This window comes from Barbus barbus, assembly GCF_936440315.1.
Source record: "Barbus barbus genome assembly, chromosome: 5".
NCBI classification, from domain to species: Eukaryota; Metazoa; Chordata; class Actinopteri; order Cypriniformes; family Cyprinidae; genus Barbus; species Barbus barbus.
This window is the reverse complement of record NC_136733.1, coordinates 32721261-32731312: the sequence shown is the minus strand read 5'-3', so window position 1 is coordinate 32731312 and position 10052 is coordinate 32721261. Positions and strand designations below refer to the sequence as shown.

Below are 10052 nucleotides of genomic sequence, written 5' to 3'. Positions count from 1 at the left end.
TAATTTGTTATTATTATGTTTTTTTTGCAGTTTTGCTTGTTCAGTATACATGGATGTGTCAATATTACAGAAAACGTTGCAATATCCCTGTAGAGTCTGTACCAGAGAGATGCGCTGTAATCAGCACACTTGTAGTAGTCTGCAAAGCCAGCCTTGGAAGAATCCAATAACACTGAGAGGGTTTTTGCTGTCTACATTGGAAAGCATCGCAGCATTTTACAAGTCCCTTTTTTACATTTAAGCCGAGGCATTTCTTGATAACACGACTGATTCGGAAAAAGTAAGATGTGATTTTTCTCGCGGAGCTGCATGAAGCTAATCGTGGAATCATCCGCTGATATTGTTGACAAGTTGAACGAGTGTGTGCTGCTGCTGTCCCTATAACTCACTCACAGAGAGCAGGCAGGTAAGATTCCTTTATCTATGATCATTTAAACTCGACATTTAGAAACTTACTTCGCTACCTGTGTACTAATGCATTCGCGTTCATGCATATCTCACATTTAGCTTTAGTGCGTTTGTAGATATCTCATCACGAGCGTTTACTTTCAAGCATTTGAAGATGCATCACTTGATGTGTATCTGCGTTGTTTTGAGGCAGCGGGTCATGCTTGATAGTAACGCGCGCGCACAATGAGCTGCTAGTGAAATGCAGCCCTTTAATTTGACCGTGGTCGTTTTTGATTATGATTATGATGCAGAAAGAAGCGTTTATCAGTGTTTTCACACCCAGAGCACCAAATTAAGGGGATTATTTGGAATAATGCGCACAAATCTGAATAAAGTGTTTCTGATTTGGTTACTCGTGACCATTTAAAATACGACCCGAGGCTTCGGCATCTGTCAGTAATGAAAGGGAGATCCTGGTGTCAGTGCATATGATACAATTTCAGTTGTAGCAAAGATACAGTGCTACTGGCTGAGTTGGTCTTGTTATATTTCATGCATCAAATAGAGTAGCCTAGTCACGATCTTAAATGACTGCTTTTTATTGAATTGCTTATTGGGACTTGTCAAGGCAAGTGTTTTCTTTGGGGATCATCGTGTTTGATTGAAATTGCACGTTTTGGCACATCTACTGACTGAATCCCAACAGGGCTACATCACTATAGCGATTTAAAATATGTGTTGCAGCTGGAGTTCATCAAATATTTGTGTTTTCTTTCTTTTTTCGTTTTTATGTCTGAGGACTTGTTACAAAGTGTCACTCAAAAAAACGTAATCATGGGGTTTTTACATTGTTCACACTTCAGGCTGTCTTATTAACGAATCATGGCATGGGTAAATTTCACACTAAACAGCGGAAGACCCTTCTATTTTGCATATTCATGAGTCAGCAACTCTGATTGGACGACAAAGTGTGCGAAGTTGACGTGCACGCGACCTGTTTTGGTGACGCGTGTGAAATCTAGACGCTGATTCTAAACGGCTCTTGAAAGTTTCTGCGTCTGTACAAAACACATAAATGTTTAATAAGGTAAGCGCTGTTTAGTTTATAATTGGGTGGACGTTGCTTGACTGTAACATTACTCTTGACACTTCAATTCGCTGCTGAACCATACTCGTGGTATTCGTTTTTAACCATAAAACTTTTTAAAACCATTTTAACCATACGGTAACTTAAGCGTTCACACCAACGACCAGCTCAGTAGCCTATAATATAGCTGGGAACTACTTTCAGGCGCTGCGTAATATCACTGCGCCTGCTGCAGCAAAGTTCCTTGATTATTACGCCGGAATGAGATTATAGATCCTAGCCATATCAGCCTAGAAAATCGCAACTTTCCATTTTCCGTCGGTCTTAGTACACGATGTAACTACAGAAGTGTCAAGTTTTAAATAGGAAAATTATCGAAACTCTTTGGTAATTTTTGATGACCAAATGCTAATTGTCTAATCCGATTCAATTATCTATGCTAAGCTAAAATAAAATTGCTAGCGCCAGACCCAGAGATCAGCGGAATGGATTCAAAAACGGTAAAACTGAACTGTTTAACTCTTGGGGAGTTGTAAAATGAGCCTATTTCCAAAAAAAAGTGGAGTGTTCCTTTAAAGTCATCTGCTAAAAAAAAGTTTTGGGAGTGATTCCAAGAGCAGTGTGAAAGCTAAATTACAGAATGAAAACATAGTTGGCATGATATGTTTTGCAGTGTGATGTGCATTTACAGTATCTCATGAATTAATGTAAATAAATGTCATTATCAATTATAAGGTTATACTTTTTTTATATACGTTTCTGAGATACTTGAACTTAATAAGCAATATGCAAATCAGACTAATAGATGGGGTGAGCATGCACCATGTTCTTTAACCCTTCACCCTTTAATTAGGCCTGATGTGATGTATAACTGTCCAACCCTCTTTTGCATGTGGACTAATTAATACTCATCTTTACTTGAAATTGCATGCAAATCATATTTGCTAGCTGTAATGTTTCATTGGCAAGGCACTGTCGTGTTGATGACATGTTAACATAATTCTCTGAAATATTAAAGTTTCTGTTTTTTTTTTTAAGCTCTTAAAACTTATCCCAGCTGAGATGAGGAGATTGTTAAATTAAGCAGCGCTGTCATTAATGGCACATCGAGCAGCTTTGCTTGTCAGGAGAATTTCAGCTTTATGCAAAGAGCTACTATTTGTTCCATTTTATAATTGAAATAAGTTGCACATGTTTTTGAAAACTTTGTTTTAATGTGATTCAAGGATGGATGCTGTCAAAGTCATTTCGTTGCCTCTTTCATCTGGAGGAGACTTTGGTGCATTTATATAGATTCATAAAACAACAAACAGAGTTGCAAAGCAGGCCAGTGGGAGCATACTGTATGCTTGTTTTTATTGCTCCTCTTCAGCATTTTTTAGTTCATCACATTGTGATGTTGCTTTAGTCAGATGGATGAGAGCTGACAGAGCTGAGCTTGAGTTTGCAAAAAGAGCTCTCGTATAGAGAAGACAGGTTGAGCCTTGGGGTATGTTTCCTTTTGGCTGGTAGCTCCTTGCGAAGTAGACTTAACAGGGTGTTTGTCCATCTTAAATGAGATGTCAAATTATAGGGGTTGTACATGTAGATTATATTCACAGTCCGAAGGGCAGCGTATAGTGCTTGGCGATCAAGTGCACAATACATTATAGGCTTTTTGGAAGTGGGTATTGAAAATTTTTATTTTTAGATATAAGTCATTTCAGACCTCCTAAAGAGGCACAATTGGTCTAAAATAAACACAGTGATAAAGAGTTGAGAGTTGTGTCTGTTTAATCAGCTTCATCCACACCACGGTGACATCAGTTTTGGTTTCTAAGCAGTTTTTCATTGGTGAAAATTGTTTTAAATTTATTGTCAATGTTGAAAAGGTTGTGCTGCTTAATATTTTTATGGAAACAGTGATACATTTTTGTAGGATTTCTTATTGATAGTAATTTTTTTATATATCAAAGTATGGTGTTTATATTTATAAATAATACATTTATATTAATGCTGTCAAATGATTAATTGCGATTAATCGCATCCAAAATAAAAGTTTTTGTTTACATAATATGATTGTGTATATTTATTATGTATATATAAATACAAACACATGCATGTATATATTTAAGAAAAATGTTATGTTTATGTATTAAATATTTATAATATATCAATTATATACATGTAAATATTTTCAAAATATATACTCTATGCATGTGTATTTATATATAGCCTACATAATAAACACAGTAAACATACATATATTATGTAAACAAACTTTTTTCAATGCGATTAATCGTTTGACAGCACTAATTTATTAGTTTTTTTTTTTTTATATTAATATTCATTTTAAGTGAACCTGTGCTGATATCCTTTGCTTAATGTGTAGTATGCCTTTGCTGTTCCATGTTGGTTCAACACTTTTCTGTTAAACAAATTAATTGTTAATTTTAGCATCTAAAGTTTTGTCCAAAAGTTTACATGCGGTATCTGCAAAATGTTAAAGGGGGCATGAACTGCCTTTTTTTTTACTATTTTGTGCTGTTCTCTGAAGTCCACTTAAAATTTTGTCAAGACGTGTTATGTCATTATGTTGCCAAAATATAATAATTTAGAGTATTATATTTTTCTGTCCTATTTAACCCCCTCGTTTGAATAGGGGTGGCGGATTGTAGACTCGGAAGTAAACGCCCACTGCTATGATTGGCTTACAGTTGTGTATGTTTAACAGCCTACACCAGGAAAGTCCGCTAGTTCACTTGCTTTGGTCCGGACCAAATACAAAGTAGATTTTTTTTTGTTTGGTGTGGTTCACTTTCACACTGCCCTTTTTGCAAGTGAACCAGAAATTGTAAACAAAACCACACGTGTGCTAAGGTCATCCATTCATTGGACAGAAATTCTCAAGCAGGGAAAACAGGAAGTGCAAAAACAGGCTAATCATGGAGATCTTTTGTCATGCAATTTTTATTCTTTGACTGATTTGCTGTTATCAGATACTAACGCAATATGAAGAAACTTATGAGCATCAAATGAGACAGTGGCATATGATGCTGTAATTACAACTTGCCAAAAATAAAATCTATTTTTATTTGTGTGCACTCACAATATCAAGAAAATGTTGTGCTTTTCTAAAATAAAGAAAACTAATAGGATGCGCTTGCCGTCCCGGTCTTGAACAGGAGCGCTTCACAAACATTCACCGAAACTCAGTGAATATTTTCCTTTCAGACATGATGAATATACCTATAGAAAGCTTTGAATTACTACAAAATGATAATTCATATCCAAAACAAAAATTATTTCATTATAATCCGTAAAGATGCATTTCTTTCTAAAGAAGCGTCCAATGAGGAGATGGCGAGTCAGGATTTTTAACTTCATCTTTGTGACACTGACTCAGAAAACACTAGATTATTAATAAATAATTCAAATATCTCCTTACTATTTCCCCCAGACACATTCATTGTAACTTTTGCTGGTGCTTTGTGGAAAGCTTTAGCCTATTTAGTGCGCTCATGTCACGTTGCTGTGTGATATGGTCACGAAAACTCATAATTTGCGCGGGTTTTTAAGCATTGCGGTTTAAAAACAAGTGATTTTAAGCGATTGAAATGGAAACAACAGCACTATATGTGCGAGCTGTGTTTCTGAGCGTGCTTTCTGCAATTGGGTCGGATCGAGCCCGGTTCATATTCACACCTTAAACAAACCATACCAGAGTTTGTTTGGAAGCAGAGCGAGACCACCTCTTCAGCTGGGTCTCTGTGCGGTTGTTTGGTCCGCACCAGAGTGCGATTGCTGTATTCACACCTGCCCAAAATATCCGCACCAAGAGGGGAAACGTTTCAATCGAACCAAACAAGACAGGTGTGAATACACCCCTTCAGTTTTTCTACAAATCCTGCGTCGAATTGTGCTTTGTTTGTAAACACTGCTCCGGGTGTTTGTTCATGGTGTGTGTGTGTGTGTGTGTGTGCACTTTGGATGGGTTAAATGCAGAGCACAAATTCCGAGTATGGCTCACCATACTTGGCCATATGTCACGTCACTTTCACTTTTCGCTTTCACTTAAAACAAATCCACGGTAAAATGAAGTGAACAAAAGACCGAGTTCTTACTGATGTGGTCTGAAACTTCATTAAAAACAAGATTAATCCTTTCTTTCCTAATGTTGGGATCAGAAGGAAGGCAATGCAAAGAATGTTTTTCCACAGCTTGGCACTGTACAGCATCTTGTCTTCAAAGCCATATTTATCGTTTGGTTTCTGTAGACCTGCGTTTACTTGAAAAAGTTTAATTGTTCAGTACAATCAAGGTACTTATGAACAACTATCACAAACCAAACAAAAAAAAAAAACAGCAGTGGATCATCCAGGTAACAACACCGTATTAAGAATCAAGCGTATGCAAACTATTGAATGGGGTTATTTTTATAAATTCAACCATTATTTTCTCTTGTGGGCAATATGTAAATGTCTTTTATGTGAAATATCTTATTCAGGAAAAATAACATGCATTTTGTATGATCCCTCTTATTTTGGTAAAATAACACTTTGCGGATACTGCAAAGTGTATGTAAATTTTTGACCACAACTGTACTTTTTATTTTGCCTGGGTGGTCAATTGCCTTTTGAGGTGCCTAATAAGAGGAACTGTGTGAAGGAACTCTTCATAATGTGGCTTTTTGATAAACTTTTCATATCTCACTTTTGGAATATGGAAATCTTTGTGAAAGTTTTAGAGTTTGAGCTCTGCTTTGATGGGTAGTCTCTAAAGCTTCTCTTTTTCTCTAGCCTCTCTTTCCATCTTTGTCTTGGCCTTGACTATCAGTCCCCTATAGTTTTTTTTTTTTTCTTCAGTTCTTTGGAACAATAGCTGTGGAATGTAAGTTCCGCAGTCCCTCCTGCTTGAAACTCATTTCATATATTAATGAAATGTCTTCATTATGTAAGCTTTTCTCTTACTGAATCTCATTTCAGGCCTGCTTCTGTTTAGTACACTCATAAACTAAGGCTTTATTCACACCATACATAAATACAATTTGGTTTTCAATTTCGATCTTTAGGTCTGATGGTCCACATTTTCATTTTGCATGTGATCTGATCCGTTTGTTCAGACTGTGTAGTTAATATCCGGTGTGTCTGCATTGGTTGCTATAGTAATGATGTACGCATCAGTGTGATGCCAAGAGAGTAGCTGTCAGCATGCAAAGCGATGACAGAAAACTGCTCATGTCTATCATGACATCTCACCACAGTGCTGAATTCAAGAGACGCTTGAGAGAACGTAAGAGGTATTTTGCGCACTCGTGTATATTTTGTTTAAAACCGCTGACTCGTTCACTCATCCACTTTTTACTACATGGTGAGCAAAAAAATGAGTGTATTCGGGCAGCCCTGGACAATATTGCATATATTTTAAATAATATAAAAAAAAGCACAAAAAAAAGCTTGAAACATGATTTTACCGTTTAGGGTTAGATGTGTTACAAAAAAAAGTTTTAATTGGATTTCATAAGATAGATAAATGTACTTCGGATTATGTTTTTTCCCCAATTCTTTCTAACCGCTTTTGTTGATCTGATTTCAAAAAATATATATTTTTTAAAAATTGGCTGCCTTTGTGAACAAAGCCAATTAAAAGTGTTGGTTTGCAATCATATTAAACTGTGTTCAGGGTTTGTAGCTGGAAATATATCCAAACGGCTGTGGAAAGTGTACCAAAATGTAAGCAAATCGTATCTGTGGCAATAGTTGTACCAAACAATGACCTCATTGTTATACATCATGATCTGGCATGATAACAGTGAATAGTTTTGTCGGTTTGTTTGACACCTTTGAATGAAATGGCCATAGGATGCAAAGAAAGGACAGTGAGAGGTTTCCGTGTGAGGGTGAATGACTCTTTATGGCCACACACCTGCTTGAGAGCTCTGCTTGTCCTGTCTCTCCCAGGCCATTTGGTATGCTGCAAAAATCCACGACTGGGCAATACTGACTCCCCTTGGCACAGTTTGTGGCACCTGCTCTGAATAATCCTTCCTGCTAAATAGCCTTTTTTGGTGGCATTTCAGAGCAGAGACTTGATGTTTCATTGTCCTAAATATCATTAATCTAGGTTTATCAACTCATAAATCATGTAAAAGTGTTTGTGTATATTTTCAGGATGCAGGAAATTAGTATGAAGAGCACACATTCCTTTTGTTTGTGCTTCTGTGGGATGTTTTTTTTTTTATTGAGAAGGTCTAAGAAATGTCAGGCCCACTTTAGGTTGAAGAATGGTGCGAGTATATAGTTTGCTTCTTTGTTTGCCAGGTCCTTCTATGGTTTTTGTTCAGTGAATTTTTTGTGACCTTTATGCATTGACTTGGTACTCCATGCTAATTCCATTTCCACAGTACTCTGCCAAAGCAGGTTTGAGTAAAGACTGTCCCATATTATTGACTTTACTATATGAACATATTGCTCACATTTATAAATTTTTTTCCTATAAGTAATTTTTTTTTCTACAGTAAATTTATGTAAACTGTGTACAGTTGATAGAAAAAGAAGATGCTAATGAACATTAGATTCTCATTCAGGTTCTCATTCTCATTAGATTAAACATAAAAAAACTGACATTTTAACTAAATTTACTGTTTTCTATATAATGTGTAGAGCAGAGATGCAGTTATTTACAATATTCTAAGATGAATGTTTAAAGTTAAAATGTTTAATTTTCGTGTGACTGTCATCTCCAAAAATTAGTTTTTCCTACTCTCCCGTCTTCAATTGGTCAGGCAGACATGTAGTTCTGCCCCAAGCGCACAGCATTGGTTGACCTATAATGTTGCTGTGTGCCACTGATCAGGATACTTATGCAAATAGAATACTGTTTTTCTTATCCATTTTTAGATCCTCACGGTGCAGAACCTAGGTGCTCTTATTGATGTTGACCAGCACTTAATTTGATAAACACTTCTGTTATCGGATCCAGTTTCTATCAGCATCATTTATTGTCTAAAATTAAAAACTTTCTCACTCCTAAAACTCTAGAAATGGCTGTTCATGCATTTGTTACGTCTACTGCATTTCTTTATATAGTGGTATATCTAAATCTCAAATTGCACGTCTTCAGCTTGTCCAAAACGCAGCGGACAGACTTCTTTTACAGTGTCGTAAACATGAACATATCACTCCAATTCTTAGATCTCTACACTGGTTGCTGGTTTGCCAGAGAATAGACTTTAAAGTTCTCCTCTTCGTATATAAATCCCTAAATAACCTTGCTCCTGTCTACCTCTCTGAACTACTTTATCTCTACACTTCTTTATCTCTATCTGTTTTTAAGTCCTTGCTGGTCTGTTTTATGTGTATGTGGTTAACTCTTGCTCTTCTGGAAAGCACTTTGGTCAGCCTGGTGGCTGTTGTAAATATGCTATACAAATAAAATGAACTTGAACTTTTTTGGTGAAATCAGCATACAAATGATTTGCGGTTGTTTGTGGATACTAAGCTGAGACAGGAGAAAATAATGAAAAATACACACTTTGGGTTTAATCTGTGCAGTGACATTTGCTGGAGGTTAAGATTTTCACTCATTCTGAACAAATACAAATAAATTGTTGTGAACTGTTGAGAGATGGGTAACTAATTTTAATTTTTGATGCACTTGACGTTACCACTGAACAAAGTCTTTTATCATGGACCTTCCCCTCAGATAGCATGACATCTGCCTCTCCTGATAGGATGGTGGATAGATTTGACATTCAATCTATGTAATTCATTGTCTTTCAGTGGTGTCTTCATGTTAGGCTATAAGCTAATACAGAGAAATTCTTTAAAAATGCAATTTGATATTCTCATAAACATTTTTCTATTTGAATGCATACTGTTCTGAGCACTGTCATTTTAGACTTGCCCAGCTTCACAGTTCTGCTCTTGCACAGCAAAGTCATCGTTCATCTGTCCTCACGTTCTCTTATGAATGATATTGGATAACATTTTAACTCCTGTGTTTGGGCTGCACCCAACTAATCCTCTTTTCCCAATCCCTTCTGCTCCGCTCTGTGCCGGGACAAGGGCTTGATTTATGAAAATGTGATCTGGTGGAAATTTCCAGCCATTTCCCAATGCCCTTCTCATTTCCCAACCCTTTCTTCCGTCACTCGCTCCACATCCTAGTTGGCTGAGGAGACGCTTCCTGTCATACTTGACCCTGTTCCAACAATGACACCGTCCAAGCAGGCTGGTGGGACTTGTCCTGTGGTGGTTGTCATGGTGTGTGTGGATTAACCCGGGCTTGATTATGTCCAGGGATAAGAGCTGCTTAATTGTAATCACTGGAACATCCAGGGAGGTTAATCACTGCACTGTGTGCCTCAGGACAGGAGCTAAATAGCTGATTCTAGTTGACCTGGCTATGCCAGAGAAGGCACCTGGAGGGTGGCAAGTGCTGATATTTCAGCAAAGGTGAAGTTTGGAATGATCTTTTAGGGATAGTTCATGCAAAAACGAGTATTCTGTCATCCTCAATAACAATCAAGTCATTCCAAATCTGTATGAATTTCTTTCTTCTTTTGAACACACAGGAAGATATTTTGAAGAATGTG

General features: G+C 36.8%; 1 protein-coding gene across 4 annotated transcripts in view; it reads left to right on the top strand.

The window, feature by feature from the left end:
- The window catches only part of LOC306870081 (splicing regulator ARVCF-like), a 226293-nt gene that overhangs the window by 20919 nt on the left and 195322 nt on the right, over positions 1 to 10052 (top strand). The window contains exon 1 of one of the 4 annotated variants that reach the window (XM_079417131.1): positions 43 to 406. The exons of 1 other annotated variant lie outside the window; for it this stretch is intronic. The gene's annotated coding sequence lies outside the window, so the exon portion shown is untranslated. Of the gene's footprint in view, positions 1 to 42; positions 407 to 10052 lie in introns of those variants that run through there. 2 more of the 4 variants (XM_079417139.1, XM_079417133.1) reach the window with 2 other exon arrangements.